Raw genomic sequence first — 21941 nt, 5'->3', positions numbered from 1 at the left:
AGAACCCAGAAACAAATCCATACACCTACAAAGAACTCATTTTCAACAAAGGTGCCAAGAACATACACTGGGGAAAAGACAGTTTCTTCAATAATAACTCATGCTGGGAAAACTAGATATCCATGTGCAGAAGAATGAAACTAGACTCCATCACTTCTTATATACAAAAATCAAAGTGGATTAAATAATTAAATCCCAGACCTCAAATTATGAAACTACTACAAGGAAACATCAAGGGCACTCTCCAGGACATTGATTTGGGCAAAAATTTCTTGAGTAATACTCCACAAGCACAGGCAACCAAAGTAAAAACGGATAAATGGGATCACATCAAGTTAAAAAGTTCTGCACAGCAAAGGAAACAATCAACAAAGTGAAGACACAACCCACAGAATGGGAGAAAATATTTGTAAACTATACATCTGACAAGGGATTAGTAAGCCGAATATATAAGGAGCTCAAACAACTCTATAGTAAAAATTTTAATATAATAATTCAATTTAAAAATGGGCAAAATATTTGAATAGACATTTCTCAAAAAAAGACAGACAAATGGCAAACAGGTATATGAAATGGTGCTTGACATCATTGATCAGCAGAGAAATCCAAATCAAAACTACAATGAAATATAATAACATCTCACCCCAGTTAAAAGAAAGAGAATAACAAATGCTGGTGAGGACATGGAGAAAAGGGAAGCCTTGTACACCATTGGTGGGAATATAAATTAGTACAATCACAATGCAGAGCAGCTTGGTGGTTCCTCACAAAACTAAAAAGAGAGCTACCATATGATCCAGCACTCCCTAGCAGCATATACCCATATACTGCTAGGTATATGCCCTAAAGAAAGGAAATTGATATATCAAAAAATATCTGTACTCCCATATTTATTGCAGCACTATGTACAACAACCAGGATTTGTAAGCAACCTGTGTTCATCAACAGATGAATGGATAAAGAAAATGTGATACATATACACAATGAAGTACTATTCAGCCATAAAAAAGAATGAGATCCTGTCTTTTGCAACAACACGGATAGAAATGAAGATCATTATGTTAAGTGAAATAAGTCAGGCACAGAAAGACAAACACATGTTGTCACTTGACTGTGGGAGCTAAAAATTAAAACAATTGAACTCATGGAGCTAGAGAGTAAAATAATGGTTACCAGAAGCTCGGAAGGTAGCGGGGGAGTGGAAGGAAAGTGGGGATGGCTAATGGGTACAAAAACATTAGAAAGAATGAATAAGATGCGGTATTTGATAACACAGCAAGTGACTACAGTCAATAATAACTTAATTGTACATCTTAAAATAACTAAAAGAGTATAATTGGATTGTTTGTAGCACAAAGGATAAGTGCTTAAGGTAATGGATACCCCATTTACCATGATGTGATTATTATGCATTGCATGGCTGTATCAAAACATCTCACATACCCCATAAATATATATACCTACTATATACCCACAAAAATTAAAAACTAAAAAAAAGAAATACCAACTTAAAGAAATAGAAAATTATAACAATATGGTTAGTTATGATTATTTAGAAAAACAAAGGGTTAATCTGGGGCTAAGTTGGGACAGTCACTTGAAAAATATTTGCAAATGGTTCATTATGCCCTAACAAACCAGCCCTATTTGCCTCGCCTCTGGCAAGTCACTAAATCCTTGTGTGACCTAATCTCTGAACTGCAAAATGAGAGAACTGAGTATTTGGCTTAAAAAAATTACCATATTTTATTGATTTTAAGGTGCCAGCAATTGTAAGGCACACTGTTACTTTATTTGCTGCTAAGAAAGAATATGGCTGGGTGTGTGGCTCACGCCTATAATCCTAGTACTTTGGGAGGCTGAGGTAGGAGGATTGCTTGAGCTCAGGAGTTTGAGACCACTCTGGGCAACTTGGCGAAACTCTGTCTCTACAAAAACATTTAAAAATTACCCAGGCATGGTGGTGTGCTCCTTTAGTCCCAGTTACCTGGTGGGAGATGGCGGGGAGCTGAGGTGAGAGGATTGCTTGAGCCTGGGAGGTTGAGGCTGCAGTGAGCCATGATTGCACTACAGCATTCCAGCCTGGGTCAGAGCAAAACCCTGTCTCAAACAAAACAAAACAAAACAAAACAAAACTGCAAAACAAAATGCTGTCAAGCAAACTACAACATAATGCTTATCACTAAGATTGTTAAGTATTATACTTATTAAATAATGCAAAGGGCATGCATGAAAAGAAAAATGTCAGTGAAATAAATCAGTCAAGGTACTCCTACAACTTTTCCACATTCACCCTCTGAACCAGTGTCATTGATGTCCATATTTTCTATATGATATTGTCCTCATCACTAGTCCTTTGGGCCACCAAGAGCACTGTGATGCTGCATTTTTTACAGTGCTCTGTTACTGTCCCTTGGATTTTCTTTCAAGCTGCTGAGGCTTATTTGGCAAGTTTCAATTTTTTTGAAAAATTACTTTATGAAGCCTGAAGAAATATTGAGTATAATTAAACCATAATCTAGGGTTAGATACAACTTAATAATAGTTCAATTCCAAAAGAAAAGTTATTGCAGGTGAGACCATAACATTTCCCAACACGATTTTAAGACACTGTGCTGATTTCTCAAAATAACTCTGAGGAACCCATATTTACAGTAGAAGGAGTTTTTATGAAAAATCTGGCATTAGGTATCTTTGTTGCATGATTGTATATATATGTACGTATAATACAACGTTAGATGCACCATCACCCCCCACCCCCTGGTGTATAGTTGAAAAATCCACATGTAACTTTTCACTACCCCAAAACTTAACTATTAATAGCCTACTGTTGACTGGAAGCTTTACTGACAACATAAACACATATCGTGTATGTTATATGTATGATATACTATATTCTTATAACAAAAAGAATGTTAAGAAGATCATAAGGAAGAAAACATATATACTATTTATTAAGTGGAAGAGGATCATCATAAAGGTCTTCATCCTTGTCTTCCTCACGTTAGGTAGGCTGAGAAGGAGGAAGAGGGGGTTGGACTTGCTATCTCAGGGGTGGCACAGGTGGTAGAAAATGTGTTTATGTAGACCTGTGCAGTTCAAACCTGTGTTGTTCAAGGGTCAACTGCATATACTGTGTGTATGTGTTTGTGTATATATATATATATATACACACACATATAATCCAACATATGAGCTGTATACACACACACACACACACACACACACACACACACACATAATCCAACATCATAAGAACTAGAAAACAGAAATTGTGTTCCTTAACATCAGTATTAGAGTGTAGAGTTTGAGGCTTGGATTTAGAAATGCTTTTCAATATGTAGGGTTTGGAAAAGGAGCAAACATCTTGTTTTCAAAACCTGAAGTTTTTCTCAGGACTTATGGCCATAACTGCCACAGAGGAAAAAAGGGAAGCTTTTCCCACTGTAATTGTTCATCTGTGTCAGAAAGTCCCATATTCTGTGTAGATCTTGTAAATATTTTGCTAGATTTATGGCAAAGAGAGACATTGATGCTGCAACTGAAGCAAAACAGAAACTTGAAAAAGAAACCGAAGAAAGGATGGAGAAGGAAATCCAATGGGAGACAAGTTTATTTCATGAAGATGGAAGATGTTGCATTTATGATGAACCATTACTGAATTATCTTGGTGCTGCCAAGCATTGGTTTAGGAATTTCTATTTATTTGATTTTTTAATGTTACTGCAAATGGTACTGCTTTTTAAATTTCCAATTCTTCATTGTATAGAATTAAATACTATTGATTTTTAATTGTAAAAAAAAAAAGTCTCATATCCCTGAGACAGGAACCATTGCAATAAGAAGGGAATGAACAGGTTCTCCCAAAGGGAGAATGTTTGTTGCTTATTATGCTTACTGCCCTGGCTATCAGGTGTAAACTTCGCATTTCCTAGCCCAATGCTTGGCAGCACCAACATAATTCAGTAATGGTTCATCATAAACCCAACATCTTCCATCTTCATGAAATAAGCTTGTCTCCAATTGAATTTCCTTATCCTTCCTTTCTTGGGTTTCTTCTCTTTGTCTTTTCCAAGTTTGTGTTTTTGCTTCAGTTGCCGCATCAATGTCTCTGATTTTTTTTTTTTTAAATACTTCAAGTTCTAGGGTACATGTGCACAACGTGCAGTTTTGTTACATATGTGTACATGTGCCATGTTTGTGTGCTGCACCCATTAACTCATCATTTACATTAGGCATTTCTCCTAACGATATTCCTCCCCCCTCCACCCCACAACAGGCCCTGGTGTGTGATGTTCCCCACCCTGTGTCCAAGTGTTCTTATTCTTCAATTCCCACCTATGAGTGAGAACATGCAGTGTTTGGTTTTCAGTCCTTGCGATAGTTTGCTCAGAATGATGGTTTCCAGCTTCATCCATGTCCCTACAAAGGACATGTACTCATCCTTTTTTATGGTTGCATAGTATTCCGTGGTGTATATGTGCCACATTTTCTTAATCCAGTCTATTATTGATGGATATTTGGGTTGGTTCCAAGTCTTTGCTATTGTGAATAGTGGTGCCATAAACATACGTGTGCATGTGTCTTTATAGCAGCATGATTTATAACCCTTTGGGTACATACCCAGTAATGGGATCGCTGGGTCAAATGGTATTTCTAGTTCTAGATCCTTGAGGAATCGCCACACTGTCTTCCACAATGGTTAAACTAGTTTACAGTCCCATCAACAGTGTAAAAGTGTTCCTATTTCTCCACATCCTCTCCAGCACCTGTTGTTTCCTGACTTTTTAATGATCGCCATTCTAACTGGTGTGAGATGGTATCTCATTGTGGTTTTGATTTGCATTTCTCTGATTACCAGTGACGATGAGAATTTTTTCATGTGCCTGTTGGTTGCATAAATGTCTTCTTTTGAGAAGTGTCTGTTCATATCCTTCACCCACTTTTTGATGGGATTGTTTGATTTTTTCTTGTAAATTTGTTTAAGTTCTTTGTAGATTCTGGATATTCGCCCTTTGTCAGATGGGTAGATTGCAAAAATTTTCTCCCATTCTGTAGGTTGCCTGTTCACTCTAATGGTAGTTTCTTTTGCTGTGCAGAAGCTTTTTAGTTTAATTAGATCCTATTTGTCTATTTTGGCTTTTATTGTCATTGCTTTTGGTGTTTTAGTCATGAAGTCCTTGCCCATGCCTATGTCCTGAATGGTATTGCCTAGGTTTTCTTCTAGGGTTTTTATGGTTTTAGGTCTAACATTTAAGTCTTTAATCCATCTTGAATTAATTTTTGTACAAGGTGTAAGGAAGGGATCCAGTTTCAGCTTTCTACTTATGGCTAGCCAGTTTTCCCAGCACCATTTATTAAATAGGGAATCCTTTCCCCATTTCTTGTTTTTGTCAGGTTTGTCAAAGATCAGATGGTTGTAGATGTGTGGTATTATTTCTGAGGGCTCTGTTCTGTTCCATTGGTCTATATCTCTGTTTTGGTACCAGTACCATGCTGTTTTGGTTACTGTAGCCTTGTAGTATAGTTTCAAGTCAGGTAGCATGATGCCTCCAGCTTTGTTCTTTTGGCTTAGAATTGTCTTGGCAAATAATGTGGACTCTTTTTTGGTTCCATATGAACTTTAAAGTAGTTTTTTCCAATTCTGTGAAGAAAGTCATTGGTAGCTTGATGGGGATGGCATTGAATATAAATTACCTTGGGCAGTATGGCCATTTTCTTGATATTGATTCTTCCTATCCATGAGCATGGAATGTTCTTCCATTTGTTTGTATCCTCTTTTAGTTCGTTGAGCAGTGGCTTGTAGTTCTCCTTGAAGAGGTCCTTCACGTCCCTTGTAAGTTGGATTCCTAGGTATTTTATTCTCTTTGAAGAATTGTGAATGGGAGTTCACTCATGATTTGGCTCTCTGTCTGTTATTGGTGTAGAGGAATGCTTGTAACTTTTGCACATTGATTTTGTATGCTGAGACTTTGCTGAAGTTGCTTATCAGCTTAAGGAGATTTTGGGCTGAGACAGTGGGGTTTTCTAAATATACAGTTTTATCATCTGCATACAGGGACAATCTGACTTCCTCTTTTCCTAACTGATACCCTTTATTTCTTTCTCCTGCCTGATTGCCCTGACCAGAACTTCCAACACTATGTTGAATAGGAGTGGTGAGAGAGGGCATCCCTCTCTTGTGCCAGTTTTCAAAGGGAATGCTTCCAGTTTTTGCTCATTCAGTATGATACTGGCCATGGGTTTGTCATAAATAGCTCTTATTATTTTGAGATATGTCCCATCAATATCTAGTTTCTTGAGAGTTTTTAGCATGAAGGGCTGTTGAATTTGTCAAAGGCCTTTTCTGCATCTATTGAGAGAATCATGTGTTTTTGTCTTTAGTTCTGTTTATATGATGGACTGTGTTTATTGATTTGCATATGTTGAACCAGCCTTGCATCCCAGGGATGAAACCGACTTGATTATGGTGCATAAGCTTTTTGATGTGCTGCTGGATTCGGTTTGCCAGTATTTTATTGAGGATCTTTGCATCGATGTTCATCAGGGATATTGGTCTAAAATTCTCTTTGTTTGTTGTGTTCTCTGCCAGGCTTTGGTATCAGGATGATGCTGACCTCATAAAATGAGTTAGGGAGGATTTCCTCTTTTTCTATTGATGGAATAGTTTCAGAAGGAATGGTACTAGCTCCTTTTTGTACCTCTGGTAGAATTTGGCTGGGAATCCATCTGGTCCTTGACTTTTTTTGGTTGGTAGGCTATTAATTATTGCCTCAGTTTCAGAGCCTGTTATTGGTTTATTCAGGGATTCAACTTCCTCCTAGTTTAGTGTTGGGAGGGTGTATGTGTCCAGGAATTTATTCATTTCTTCTAGATTTTCTAGTTTATTTGTGTAGAGATGTTTATAGTATTCTCTGATGGTAGTTTGTATTTCTGTGGGATCGGTGGTGATATCCCCTTTATCATTTTTTATTGCATCTATTTGATTCTTCTTTCTTTTCTTTATTAGTCTTGCTAGCTGTCTATCAATTAAAACCAGCTCCTGGATTCACTGATTTTTTGAAGGGCTTTTTTGTGTCTCTATCTCCTTCATTTCTGCTCTGATCTTAGTTATTTCTTGCCGTTTGCTAGCTTTTGAATGTGCTTGCTCTTGCCTCTCTGGTTCTTTTAATTGTGATGTTAGGGTGTCAATTTTAGATATTTCCTGCTTTCTCTTGTGGGCATTTAATGCGATAAATTTCCCTCTACACATTGCTTTAAATGTGTCCCAGAGATTCTGGTATGTTGTGTCTTTGTTCTCACTGATTTCAAAGAACATCTTTATTTCTGCCTTCATTATTTACCCCATAGTCATCCAAAATTGACCACATAGTTGAAAGTAAAGCACTCTTCAGCAAATGTAAAAGAACAGAAATTATAACAAACTGTCTCTCAGACCACAGTCCAATCAAATTAGAACCCAGGATTAAGAAACTCACTCAAAACTGCACAACTACATGGCAACTGAATGTCTCTGATTCTTAAGTTGAAAGTGACATCCTTCTAAAGGCAGTGGGATTCATATTTTTTCTGATCTTTCAACTTCCTATCTTCTTGATTATAGACATCTTCTTGGTATCTAAAAAGACTGCATTTTCCCCTGTTGCATATTTTGTATACATTACACCATTCCATTCCCCTTGAATTGAGCAAAAGGCTTCTCATCATTTGGAGAAAAAAAATCACAGTGGTAATTCTGTGCTTCCTGTCCCCAGAGAAAGGTTCAGTGTGGAAGATGATATTTGCATTATCACCACTTTTGGAATAATTAATATTGCTTCTCCTCCTAGTTCCATTCAGAGCACTGTGAGGATAGACCATCCTTAAACACTGGGGAATGTGAGGATGTAATGTTTCTCACAATTTAAACACAAGACACAGGGCTTGTGGCCCCACCCTATGTTGTTTATCCCAATTGACATCCTAAGGAATTTTGATTAGGTCCAGATATCAGCAATGAATTGAATCTTTTTGATAAACACTCAGCATAAAAGGCTGAAGTAGGTAGATGATGGGAAATCTGTTCAGCCACAAATTTTACATTGTTTTTGGAAACCCAGGGAACTGGTCCTTCTAAAACTAGCCCTTTGTTCTCTTTGGTATCATTTGGTAATGTCCAGTGACACTGAAAGATCTTGCTAAAATGGCTTTTTGGTAATCGATTCTTTCCTCCTTGCATGAAAGGCTGAGAGGTACCATTTCATGTTCTGAACCATTCAATCCCTGGTCACCAATGCTCGCAAAAAGGTTGGATATGCAAAAAACGTCTACATATGCTTCTAAAAGAGATCCTCTTTCAAGAAAAAAATGTTGGAAGAACTACTTTAGAAAGATCCATACTAACCCTAACCTGTGACTAGAGGTATGTGATAATGCTCTTATGCTCCTCCACGGACCCTGCCTCCTCCTCGTCAGCTCTCTCATGAGGTGAATCAAATGAGTCAGTATCACTTGTTCCATTGGATGTGAAAGAATTAAGTGATTCTGTGCTATCTGGGCACTTTAGTCTGTTTTCTGCACTGCCATGTGTCAAGACTGAGGCAGATTCAGAAGAATCTATTAAGTGCTTTGGGGATGAGCCATGTTGATGACATTCATCAGCATTGTAGAATTCATCTTCACTGCTGGAATAAGAGAACTCTGGGACTGTATTTAGAGAAGCCGTTGACATGGCTTGGAGAAGTTGACTGCTACTAGGTGGTGAATGGTCACTGCCTCTACTATTTGGTGTTGGACTCTAATGGTGTCCCAAGGTAACTAGTACAGGTCCAACTGGTCAGGAAGATGAACTCTGCTCTGTCTTATGCAGCTGAGTAGGTTCCGGAGGTGAGACAGTCTGAGAAGGCATTGTGCTGATCATGGGTTCCAAGGGACTAGGTTGATACATTGCATCTACAAGATTAATAGTACTTATAATTCTACCTGTGTGCTTCTCAGCATTATTCTGGTCTTTAGCAATCTGCATCAACACAGTGCAGTGTTTAAGTGATTCTACCATGCTATTTGCTTCTCTTTAAGAGTTTCAATTTTCTTTCTCTGTTTATTATCTTTGCAGTTTTGAAGCTTGTGATCAAAAAACTTTAATTGTTCTATCAAGATTTGTAGGTAAGCATCAGCCTCTGGCGCGGTGGTTCACGCCTGTAATCCCAGCACTTTGGGAGTCCGAGGTGGTTGGATCACGAGGTCAGGAGTTCAAGACCAGCCTGGCCAAGGTGGTGAAACCCTGTCTCTACTAAAAATACAAAAATTAGCTGGATGTGGTGGCAGGCACCTGTAATCCCAGCTACTGGGGAGGCTGAGGCAGGAGAATTGCTTGAACCCAAGGGATGGAGGTTGCAGTGAGCTGAGATTGCACCACTGCACTCCAGCCTGGGTAACAAAGTGAGACTCCATATGAAAAAAAAAAAAAAAAGTAAGTTTCCTGTCAAAGTTTTGGACACTAGGAACAAATCCTGAATCCAAATCTCTGGAGGTGACAGGAAGGAGGCAAGGAAAGCGTGACATCTGAGCCCATAACCTGGCCTTGGGCGGGCACCAGGGACTGTGAGACTCAGGGGCGGAGGTTGGCCCTCTCCCAGACCCTCAGGTTATACTCACCCCACAAGTGTCGAGCAAGAAAGTCATTTGCAAGACCCCCACACTCTGTGCCTCCAGGAGAGGGGTGCTTCTGAGCACCCCTTTTCCTTCCCCACTTGATTGAATCCTCATTTGGCAAGTTTTGATACTTTTGCTTCTTGAACTTATGGAAAAGTGTCAAGAGAACATTTTAGACAACAGTATATATTCCCTCCTCAGGTTTATTTCAGGTTTTATTCGTTTTCAGGTTTTATTCGTTTTCAGGTTTATTTCCTGAAACTTCAAGGAGTTATATTTATCCAATGATATCACCAGGAACTGCAACCAAGTAAGTGCATGCACAAGCAATAATAATAATATTATGATTATCACTTGTCTAAGAGCAACTATAAAATGCATCCCAGTTTCACGGTTGTTAAAATGTGTATGTTGGGGGGTAGTTTGTAGGCAATGTATGTATGTATGTATGTATGTATGTATGTATGTATTAGAGACAGGGTCTTACTCTGTCACCCAGCCTGGAGTGCACTGGTATGATCTAGCTCACTGCAACCTTGAATTCCTGGACTCAAGTGATCCTCCAACCTCAGCCTCCTGAGTAGCTGGGATTGCAGGTGCATGCCACTACCCCTGGCTAATTTTTAAATTTTTTGTACAGATAGAGTCTTGTTATTTGCTCAGGCCAGTCTCAAACTCCTGGCCTCAAGTGATCCTCCTGACTCAGCCTCTGAAAGTGCTAGGATTAGAGGCATGAGCCACCACACCGGGCCTCAACTGAAATTCTTCCAGGGAAGATAAAAGACCAAATGGGCATATCTCTAAGTCCTAGGTCCCATCTTCAGCTACACTAGTCAGTTTTTCCCTCTTATTCCTCCACATAAGATTTTGAAAAGAGGTTTCTACTGCTAAAAAAACAAGTGTGAACCCCTGTCAGGTGGGAGGTATGGCCATTTCCAGCTTTAGCATTCTGTACATCTCTAATAATGCTGCACAGGCTAAGTGACTGAGTCTTTAATTTCTGGGACCTTAACTGGCACAGGTTTATTCCAAAGTCTTGGGAGGCATCCTAGCAATGTATTCACAGCATCATACAGTTTTGTCAAATTCGAAAAATTATATTTTTGTATTTTTTTTCTTAAAGAACCCCCTCCCCTCAAATTGTATAAACTTGAGGCGGCACAAAACCTAGATCTTCCTTTGATCATACAATTGTATATCCAGAGAGAACTTAAGTTGGCCAGAAGAGTCACATACATTTGATTCTCACAGAAACCCAGGATCCTACAAATGAAAAATCTGAAGCTTTCAAGGTTAGACAACTTGCCTGAGGACAGGTATCAAACGAATCCTTTTGTGAGGACTTAAAACTCTAACTTCAGTTCTCACTCCACATTCAGTCTTCTTTCTACACTATCACTTTAGTTAACATGGGTTGTGTTGGCTTGACCAGGTTGCCAAAGTGACTCTTATCAAAAAAGAGTTCTGAATTCTAATTAAAAGTTCTAAGACTATTTTTCTTTTATTTTGAATGCAAACATGAAACTGTAAAATCAATTGTAGCTCAAGTAGCCTGTGAAAGTCACTTTCACACAATGTGTAAAAGAATATTTACTGATTTGTATTGAGTAAACGACCTGCCAAACCCTCACTTGGGAGGCCACACCAGTTCCAGAGAATAACAACTTTGTGTTAAAATTCCAGAGAAATATGCCTGCTGAGTATCTTTTTTATTGTGTTTAATCTTTGTTAAGCTCAGTGATACATGCACATATAAGAACATATTTTTCTCATATCTGAAATCTGGATACATATTTCCTGAAAATGTATTACTACTCCTTTATTTTTTTTCATTGCATATTTTCCTTTCACAGATTCATCATGTAGTCTGAATATAATACCCACTCTTGTTATCAAGCACAAACAGAAAAGAGGACAGTTTCCCTTTAAAAGCACAATGCCCTATTGATGCCTTTAAAAGTCATTAAAGAATATCTCACAAAGCCCATGAGAGCATTACAATAATTGCTTTCCTTACCTAGGTGAAAAAGGACATATCTGTCAAATAGAAAAGTGCAGAAGCAATTAACACCTTAATACTCTACTGGGAAATTGCCTGAATTAAAGAAATAACAGAGATGCTGCATGGTTATTGTATTTCTAATGTTTAGTTACTAACATAACTGTCCTCAGTCATTTCCATTTACTTTCCCCAGCACAACAGGGCTCGGAGTTAGGCATGGGCATGGCGGAGGGTGTATTTGGGTGTTTGCATATTAGGCACATATGGTTCTTCAGTCACATGTTTCAGAGGCTGAATGCAGAAGCAGGGCTGGCGTATGCACTTATGAAATCAATATGTAAGGATACATATGTTTTAAATCAACTTTTCAGGCATAAAAAACCCCACACTTCTGGATTCTGTGCTGCCTCCCATGGAACTGCCTTATCAGTCCTCTTTCAGGGCTGGGGTACTCAACAGAGAGTTTATATTTACCAGGCCTTCCACAGAGACAGCGGAGGCACGTGAACAAACTGGGGAGTGAATCAAATAGGTAAAAACCCTCATATATCAGCAGCAAGATCTAGAAAGAGCCCAGCAGTCCAATTCATTATCTCTCCCTTTTCCAGGAGATGTTAGATGGTGTTTATTGAGTACAGTCTAGGCACACCTATCTGGTTAGAATTTTGAGAGACACTGTAAAAGTAAACAGGGCCTGGGTCCCTTTTCCTTAGGAAGAAACAAACCCATAGATTGTAGTAAAGGTAAAGCGTATTTCCTTCCTCCCACCCCACCCCCAAGCATGACTGTTCTATGAGGGAACAGGGCAACTCTCAAGAATTCTCAGAGAAAATCATATCATGGGATGTTCTAGTTTCCATTTTTACACAGGTGAAATCAGACAAAAGTGAAAAAAGACAGCATGCAAAAAGAAAGTAGCAATGAACTCAGGACAGTGCTGAAGGAGGAGGGGGCAGTTGGTTCACCTTGTCTGGTGACAGAATAATCTCAGGTGACCTTCAGGAGCTATCTGGCTCAACGCCTATTTCCATTTGGTTTTCTTTGCTATGTGTCTACAGTCTCCACCCAGTAACGGTCTGGATACCCCCAGTGTGAGAAACTAATCCTCTCAGAAAGTCACCTATGCCTTCTTCAGATAGCTTCCATGGATAATACCTCACATTTATTAACAACTTTATATGTAGTAGGCCTGACTTGGTATGCATGGAGGATGGTGTCTATGGCAGTTCTCTATGATCCCTAACTCCTGATGTTCACCACCTTTAGATGTCCTCTTCCTCTGAGTGTGAGCATGACCTGTGGCTTACCTCTAACCAGCAGATATGGCGAAGCTTCCAGATGCATGTTGTTACATATATGCTGAATATGCACATAAGACGGTAGCACCCATCATGCTCACAGTCTTGTCTCCCTTGTGGGCTCTGAGGCTGGGGCTGAAGGTGGCCTCTGGGGCTGACAGCCAGCAAGAAACCAAAGCCCTGAACTGAATTCTGCCAACAACCTGGGCGAGCCTGGGAGTAGATCCTCCCTGAGTCAAGACTCAGTGGAAACTGCTATTCTATTTGACATCTTGATTGTAGCTTTGTGGGACCCTAAAAAGGACCAGATAAGCCGTGCCTAGAATCCTGACCCACAGAAACCATCAGATAATAAATGTGTATTGTTTTAAGCTGCTAAATTTGTATTAATATTGTTACATGGTGAGAGATAACTAATGTTAATGCTTTATGTGTATTAACTTGTATAATCCTCATTACACTCTCATTTCACACAATGGGAAAACTGAAGCATGAAACTGAAGCAACCAGCTTAATTCCACACAGTAGTAGGCGGCACGGCCAGCATTCAAATGAGGCAGGCTAGCTCCAGAGCCTGCGTTCCTAACTAGGCAGGTGTGCTGCCTTCCTGTGCTTAGAAAGTTCTACCTTAAGCTGCTTCCAAATCTGATTCCCTATAGCTTGCCCTCATAGCACGAGTCAAACATCCAAACACAGGTGCTAGTCAGAGAAACTGAAAGAAGCAAGCTGTGCAGGACACACATGTACAGGCTACGGATGCGAAATAGGGTGAAGAGCAACAAGTGTTGCCTCCCAGTATTCACCAGCCAGACGAGATGCATCTGTGTTTAGATGGTGACTGCTGAGAGGGTGTCATGCTGTTTGGTGCCCTCTGGCCTATGAGTTCTAGTTCTGCCTCTAAGATCATGAAAGACGTGATAATCCTTTTCCATATGAGTTGAAATATTCCAAACTATTGATCTTCCCCCCCCCCAAATGCTCTATTTTCTCTTACTCACATAAATAGTGGGTTGTTTTTGGTGTTCTCTTTTGCAAATGGCCTTCTTGACACATGCAGAAATATTTATATGGTTGTTGGCTCTGTGTGCTTTCAGCTGGCAGAGATGCCTCATCTTCTTCCTCATCAGCAAGGCAAGGTCAGGGATGCCCTCCACCCACCCAAGATATGGTTCTGATAGGCAGCTTCAATTCACCGATATTCTTTCCTGTCATAGCAGTTTAAAAAAGTTATCCAGGTAATAAACAAATGTGTTTTAGTATAAGATTCCAATGAGGCAGAAGGATTTGGGCAAACAAATGTGTTTTAGTATAAGATTCCAATGAGGCAGAAGGATTTGGGCAAAGCCTGAGGGCACTCCTCTGCACTCTCCTTCTACTCCTCCCATCTCAGAGGAAGCCACTGTCAAAATTTGTGCCAACCTTTCACTCTCTCTTTTAAAACACTAACATTTCACCTAAATTGGATTGAACAACATGAAATGACTTGCTGTTATATTTTATACCAATATGTCTTGGAGATCTTTTCATGACATGGCCTATAGGTCTACCTCATACTTTTAACAGTCTTGTAAACATTCCTAGAATAATGACATCCTAATTTGTTTGACCATTCCTCTATTGATAGATATTTTCAGTTGCTTACAATATTTTATTAACATACTTCAACATCTCTGTACAGACTGACTTGCTGTTATATTTTATACCCAGTCCTGCCCACTTTCATGGTCAGCTCCACTCTACTTGTCCTCTTGCAGCTGACTGAAGGAACTCTCTGTTCCCACTTTTCTTTTCCTTTTTTTTCTTTCCTTTTTTTATTTTTTTTAGACGGAATCTCGCTCTGTCGCCACCCAGGCTGGAGTGCAGTGGTGTGATTTTGGCTCACAGCAATCTCTGCCTTCTGGATTCAAGCGATTCTTGTGCCTCATCCTCCTGAATAGCTGGGATTACAGGCACCAGCCACCATGCCCAGCTATTTTTTTTTTCTGTTTTTAGTAGAGATGGGATTTCACCATGTTGGCCAGGATCATCCCGAACTTCTGATCTCAGGTGATCTGCCCGCCTTAGCCTCCAAAAGTGTTGGGATTACAGGCATTAGCCACTGTGCCCGGCCTCCATTCCCACTTTTCAACAGTGAATCAGAGTTGGGAGAGGTCCCTTCCTATTCCTGGTGCCACCCTCTTCCAAACTAACTGACAGTCTCCCTCAGAGGCAGTGACTGATGATAACAGTGGTTGTCAAGTCTACTTATATATTTTTTTGAAGCACTCCTTTATCAGATTGGGATGATTCTAAAAATCATCAGATTTTATGAGTAGCAAGTACAGTTACATCTTCATGCACAGGTGTGAGTATTATTATAGGATATATTCCCAGAAATGTTCAGAAAAACATACATTTTTAAACATTTTTATTGATGATACCACTGTGTCTTCCAAAAAGTTTATATTCCTATGAACAATTAGAAGTGTTTATTTTTTGGTATCCTAGATAACACTTGAAATAATCAGCATTTTAAAGATTTGCCACTTTATTTATTATAAACTCTCTTTCCTTCATTCCTTGTGTCTGAAGAGGAGAAGAAGAGTTCTTGCCACCAAAATGACAACCACCTTCATTTGGCCTCCTAGAAAGAAAAGATCCTGGATAGGCTTTATTGGTTTATAGGCAATGTTATCCTGCAAGAATGGTAGCTAAAAGGTATTCAGGACAACTAAAAAATTTTTCCAAGTTCTATAGTCTCAAACGAGAAGAACATAGGCAAGAAGTCTCTGCTTGTAGAAGTTGGTATAAAGTTACTTTTAGCATTTAGCTGAAATACTGAGCTACTCAACTCCAAAGTTGTATCTCCAGTAGCTTCAAAGGAGAAAAATCTTAAAGTAAAAAGAATTGACTTTAAGGTTAAAAGAAAATGTATGCCAAAGGTAGGCAAAACGTATTAAAAGAATGCCCTAGATGTTTAGAATATATTCAACTTTCTAGAGTCAGATAAAGTTAAGCCAGAAAATTAAAATAATGTATAAACATGACTATGAAATGAAGATAAAAAATCAAAGATAGCTGAAAGGCTGGAATGAGCAAGCATCTCAATTTCTATATTGAAGGATGCTAGAAATCTTAGACCTCTGAGATATGTCCTGGTAACATTTTAGGAAGGATTATTATACCACTGAAGAATAAGGGAGGTAAACCACCACCATATAGAAAGATAATATATACTAGGTATGATATTTAGTATTTCAGTGGGACTTTTAGAAAGATCTCTCATAATAACCTGCAGATGGATGGACTATCATGAACTGAGTGAAAATGATACCCAAAGCCCGTAAATCAGCATGCATGGGTAAAAGGCAAGATCTCTGCCAGGGATGCTGCAGAGCTCTGTCCTTGGCATTGCTGTGCTCATTATTCTTAACACTATTTGATACTTATCAAATTTGCAGCTAATTCATTGCTAAGAAGAGTAGTAGATATATGTGATGATCAGGAATAGAGACTATTTCACCAAGTTGGAAAGAGAGGCTGACTCACTCGAGAGCTGTGTACATAGCTAAAAGAAGACAGCCTTCGAATTAAGGTGATTCTAAACTCAAATATCAGCGCCGTTGTTGGGTAGACTTGGACAAGTTACCTTAGCCTCTGTGAGCCTTAACTTCTTCATCCACAAAAGAGGGATAACACCTCTGTTTTTTAAATATATAAGACCAACATGACTTTTGGTACATAACAGATGCTCACTAGTAAGCACTCTTCCTCCTCTCCTCTTCTCAAACATTACTGGCTGAATAGAAGAGAAATAAATGTGCAGACAACTGAATGAAGGGTACAGAGTTGCACAGAATTACACAGAGTCCTACCCCTCAAGGGAGGAAACCTAGCTCTTAAGGGCAATTCATAAGAATAAGACCTATATATTTTAGTTGATGGCAAGTTCAATATAAACAAACATCATTATTTCATTTAAAAATACAATAATAATCTGCATTGAGTATTACATCCAGATCAGGGGAGCTAATGGTTTTCTTGAACTGTTCTTTTCAGACTAACAGCGTGGCGAAGTGTCTAGTTTTGACTGCTCCATGGTAAAGACCATTGACAAACTAAAGAAAGACTAGCAGGATATGGAAAACATGTCACATAGGACAGAACCAAGGAAGGAGCATATTTTATCTGGTTTAAACAACAACAGCAACTCAAGGAAGAGATGATAGATATATTCAAGTATCTGAATGACTGACTTTGGGGAAGTTCAGAAAGATTAGAAGAGCCAGTGGGTTCACGATAAGAAACTTCAGTCCATCAGGATAAGGAATGTTTAAGAGAGATGTAAAAAAGCAGGGGTTACTTTGTAAGATAGTAAGTTTCCTATGCCTAAAAATGTTGAAGCAGAAGAAAGTAGATGTGGAGTTTCCAATAGTGAAAGTAGAACACAAAGGGGAAAATATGTGTATGTGATGCATGCACATATTTTTTTAGGTGTTTATTAGAGAAAGATCAGTAAGAGCACTGCGAGTTCCACTCCATCATTCTATTTCATCATTGTGTAAAGGTTGATTTATAATATTGATGAGATCCTAAGGCAGGTGATGAAAGGAGACTCTTTAATTTGATAAACATGGGCTGCACCCTGCTATGAACCCTACTGGGCAAAACTTTGTGGGAGAATTTTTAATAAGGATACATTTTCAGCTGGGTGCAGTGGCTCACGCCTGTAATTCCAGTACTTTGGGACACTGAGATGGGAGGATTGCTTGAGCCCAGGAATTCAAGACCATCCTGGGCAACATGGCAAGACCCTGTATCTACAAAACATTTTTAAAAAATTAGCTGGGCATAGTGGCATGTGCCTGTGGTATCTGCTACTCAGGTGCTGAAGTGAGAGGATGACTCGAGCCCAGGAGGTCCAGACTGTAGTGAGCCATGATCGTGCCTCTGCACTCCAACCTGGCTGACAGACCAAGACCCTGCTTCAAAACCAATCAACCAATCAACAAAATAAACAAACATTTTCTTGAATTTAAGGGACTATAACCTTAAATTAAATGTAAGTCTACAATCCAGGAAAACAATTGCAGAGCAACTTGAAACAGGATGAGTGAAACTGCTGAAAGCTTCAATAAAAATATAAAATATTCTGGGCCGGGCACAGTGGCTCATGCCTGTAATCCCAGCATTTTGGGAAGCCGAGGTAGGTGGATCAACTGAAGTCAGGATTTCAAGACCAGACTCACCAATAAGGTGAAATCCCGTTTTTCTTTTCTTTCTTAAACACATTTTGTAAAAATACAAAATTAGCCAGGCATGGTGGCACATCTCTGTAATCCCAGCCACTAGGGAGGCTGGGGCAGGAGAATCATTTGAACCCAGGAGGCAGAGGTTGCAATGAGCCGAGGTCACGCCATTGCACTCCAGCTGGGGAAACAAATAAAATAAAATACTCTGGGTGTTACAAAAAATGATTATGGAAGGGAGAAGTAAGAGGAGAGAACCCAGAGGAATGGAATACGCTATATGGGAATGTCACAGGCATCAGCATTAGAAGGGTTAGGGTTTTTTTTTTTTTTTTTTTTTTTTTTTTTTTTTTTGGAGACGGAGTCTCGCTCTGTCGCCCAGGCTGGAGTGCAGTGGCCGGATCTCAGCTCACTGCAAGCTCCGCCTCCCGGGTTCACGCCATTCTCCTGCCTCAGCCTCCCGAGTAGCTGGGACTACAGGCACCTGCCACCTCGCCCGGCTAGTTTTTTGTATTTTTTAGTAGAGACGGGGTTTCACCGTGTTAGCCAGGATGGTCTGGATCTCCTGACCTCGTGATCCGCCCGTCTGGGCCTCCCAAAGTGCTGGGATTACAGGCTTGAGCCACCGCGCCCGGCAGAAGGGTTAGTTTAATTTGTCCTTTTTTAATTTGAGGAGGCAGGGTTTTTAAGAAGGAAGAGGGGTCTATTAGTTAGGGCTATACTGCACTGCAGGGTAATCCTCGGACAGTGTCCTAGGTAATCCACTGTCCCAGTCTTTGAAATGATACCTCCTCTCTCTCTCTAAGCCTTGAACATCTCCTTCCCCTCCATACCCTCTGTGGATGACCTCACCTCTTATGTCACTAAGGAAATAGAGCAATCAGAAGATGACTCACAGATCTTCTCAGCAGGGACTGTAGCACCCTCCTGCCTCTGTGCCCCTGCACGCTGCCTTTCCTCCCGCTGAACTGGTGGTGCACACTGGAGGCACCCCTGCCTCTTCAAAGACTGGTTTTGCTTTTATCCCCTCTCCCTCCTGCACGATTTTCTCTCATTCCACTAGATCAGTCACATCAGCACACAAACACGCTGCATCCTCTCTTACGTATATATTTTAAAGTCCTCCGTAGACCACATGCTCCCTGTGGCCACTCTCCCATTTCTCTGCTCACTTTGATAGAGAAACTCTGATTAGAGTTGTCCACATTCTCTGCCTGTTACTCAAGTCCTATTCTCACCTCAAGCCATTCAAATCAGGCTTTTACTCCTGCCTTTTCACTGAATCTATTTTTGTCAGGGTCACCAAACCTCCCTTCTTATAGAATCTTATGGCCAATTCTCATTCATCTCATCATCAATCTTTGACCTAGTTTTTCTCTCACTCTTTAGTCACATGGCTCATAACTTGGATTCCAGGGTACTACATTCTCCTGATCCTCATGACCACTGCTTTTGTTTCTTCATATCTTCTGCTGAATCTTCCTCTGTCTGTGCTACCTAGAAGACCTGTCACCCACCCCCATGGGTATAAATACCGCTGACAAACTGAGAGCTTCAAAATTTCTATCTCCACCTAAGCTCTTCTCTGAGTTCCCCACTCTCCTGTTCCACTGATCCATTTCTTCCTGGGTTATTTTCTGTTTCAGTAAATGGCATCAGTATTTACCCAATTGTTAAGAGCAAAAACCCTGAAATTATCCCAGATTTCTCTCTTCCTCTCTCATCCCACATCCAATTTGTCAGTAGGTCCTTTAGGTTCTTTCTTCAAAATTTGACCATTTTTTACTACCCCCACCTCCACCTCCTAGTCCAAGCCACCATCATTTCTTGCCTGAAATACCATGGCAGCCTGCTAACTGGTCTTCTTTTTCCACTTTTGCCTCCTTAAAAGCCTATTTTCCATATAGCAGCTAGAGAAATTAAAATAAACAAAAAAGAAATTACATCAATACCTTAACCCCTACAATGGCTTCCTGTACTGCTCAGAATAATATCCAAACTCTTACCATGGCCTAAAAGCTCTACAGGACACAGTCTTGTCTCTTCTCCAGACTCATCCCTTACACCCCCAGCCTTGCTTCCCCCTTTCTGGCCATGCTTAGCCATTCAATTTGGCGTAATATTGTTCAACCACCTCTTTCTCTTTCCTTGTTTCTTTTTAGTTGTTAGCAGAAGTTTCTTTCTCTCAGTTTCTTTAAAAGCCAAGCTTGTTCTGATTTCGGAACTTTGCATTTGCCCTTCTTTTGGCCTAGAATCCTCTTCCTCCAGATCATTACATGGTTCACCACTCATTTCAGGCTACTCCAAAGTCACCAGCTCATGGGGGCCAACCTTGGCCTTTGGAGGCCATGGAGGCCTCAGATTTTCTGTCTGAGCATGGACCCCATAACTTTCTGCCCCCACTACTCTACTACTTACACTAGTTCATTTCCCTTTTTTGTACACAGCATAGCCTGACCTTAGACCAGGTATTCAATGTTTGCTGAATGCCTGTTTCCCCTGCTAGCCTGTCAGCTCCATGAGGACAGAGGCTAATAGGCTGGGTTCACATCTATATTCCTAGCACCTGGAACAGTACCTGGCACACAATGACTGCTCAACGAGTTACTGTTGGATAATTATGTGTTGAATGAATGTATAAGGGTCAGTTTAGAGGAACACTCAGAATCAAAAAGTGAGAGATCATTTTAGTTATAATGGATGTAGCGAGGAAGTAAAGGATGGGCCAGAGGAAAAAAGGAGAATGAAGTGAGTGTGCACAGGTGAAGGGCAAGGGATCAATGTGTCAGTGGTTTACATTCCATGCAGAAGGCAGGGGGGTTCCAGAGGTGCAGTCAAACTCCTGAAGAGATCAAAGAGCTTTGCCAGGTGCTGTAAAGTATTTCCACCCACATTTTGAAGGGGAAATGTTCATAACATCTGTTTAATGTGTAGCCCAGTCATAGGTTTTAGAAATGTATAAGAATATTTGATTTTAAAAGAATTTGTGTATCTCTTATATATTTTATATATTTATATATAGATATGATCAGAGTCAGTGAGTCAAGACTGACTATGATGCTACAGAACACAGTGACTCGTTTCATTTTCTCAGTGTTATCTTACCGCTTTCTATTCTTCCGTGGTTTTAAAGGGGAAACATAAAGCATAGTTATGATGTTACCAGTTTCAGAGTAAGTAGTTAAAAGCCTGCTTGACCAATTTTAATTTTTTTCCTTGACTGGAAAGCTCTGAAAGGTATAAGTGCATGGAATAACACGACCCGAAGCCCTAGTAGTTCGCCTCCTCAGTTTCTCCTAGTACTCCGTTACTTAGAGAGATAATGGCATGAGCCCTATGACTCATAGGGCCATTACTCATTAACCCCCTCTAATTTAGGGCTCTAGTCAATGAGGACTGAGATGGAGTCTGTGACTTGGATGGACAGAGATCACCCATATTCAGAGGCTTCTGCTCAACTCACACCTTCTGGATACTTCCGACCAGAGGCTCAACTGGCTCGAGAAGTCAGTCTTCACATTTTGTTCTAAGTGAGGATTCTCTCCACCACCTTCTCCCTTCCCTCACTACTCAGGAATCTGGTCAAAATTTATATTTAACTAGGGTTTATCCAAGGTCCACTGTTTTCTAGCCCTGTGATTTTAGACAAGCGACTTCAGCTCTCAGAACTTCAGTTTGCTGGCGGGGTGCAGTGGCTCACACTTGTAATCCCAGCACGTTGGCAGGCTGAGGCAGGCAGATCATGAGGTCAGGAGTTCAAGACCAGCCTGGCCAACATAA

General features: G+C 40.1%; 1 protein-coding gene and 1 pseudogene across 28 annotated transcripts in view; both read right to left on the bottom strand.

The window, feature by feature from the left end:
- LOC105473429 (glutamate receptor interacting protein 1) overlaps positions 1-21941 on the bottom strand; it is a 711108-nt gene that overhangs the window by 204001 nt on the left and 485166 nt on the right. Inside the window, exon 1 of one of the 28 annotated variants that reach the window (XM_011727255.3) lies at positions 10940-12385. The exons of the other annotated variants lie outside the window; for them this stretch is intronic. The gene's annotated coding sequence lies outside the window, so the exon portion shown is untranslated. Of the gene's footprint in view, positions 1-10939; positions 12386-21941 lie in introns of those variants that run through there. 28 annotated transcript variants of the gene reach the window in all.
- On the bottom strand, positions 3231-9163 carry LOC105473428 (oxysterol-binding protein-related protein 9-like; annotated as a pseudogene).

This window comes from Macaca nemestrina, chromosome 10, assembly GCF_043159975.1.
Source record: "Macaca nemestrina isolate mMacNem1 chromosome 10, mMacNem.hap1, whole genome shotgun sequence".
In the NCBI taxonomy this organism is placed as follows: domain Eukaryota; kingdom Metazoa; phylum Chordata; class Mammalia; order Primates; family Cercopithecidae; genus Macaca; species Macaca nemestrina.
Note: the sequence above shows the minus strand (reverse complement) of the source record. Positions and strands in the feature narration are given on the sequence as shown.